Below are 234 nucleotides of genomic sequence, written 5' to 3' on the forward strand. Positions count from 1 at the left end.
TGTAGATAATTTTACTTTTATAAAAACAGAACCATTGTGGTTAAGATTTAGATCTTGGTCCTTCTCTTCTGATAGTAAGCTGTATGAAATCTGGCAACTTACTTAACCTCTCTGATTTTCAGTTTCCGTATCTTAAAAATGGATAGAAATTCGTACTCAACTCATAGTGTTGGAGTGGAGATTAAATAAGGTCAAAACTCAATCCTTATAAGTAAAATCTCCATAAATGATGGC

This window comes from Sapajus apella, unplaced genomic scaffold, assembly GCF_009761245.1.
Source record: "Sapajus apella isolate SASKATOON/1434 unplaced genomic scaffold, GSC_monkey_1.0 scaffold2, whole genome shotgun sequence".
NCBI classification, from domain to species: domain Eukaryota; kingdom Metazoa; phylum Chordata; class Mammalia; order Primates; family Cebidae; genus Sapajus; species Sapajus apella.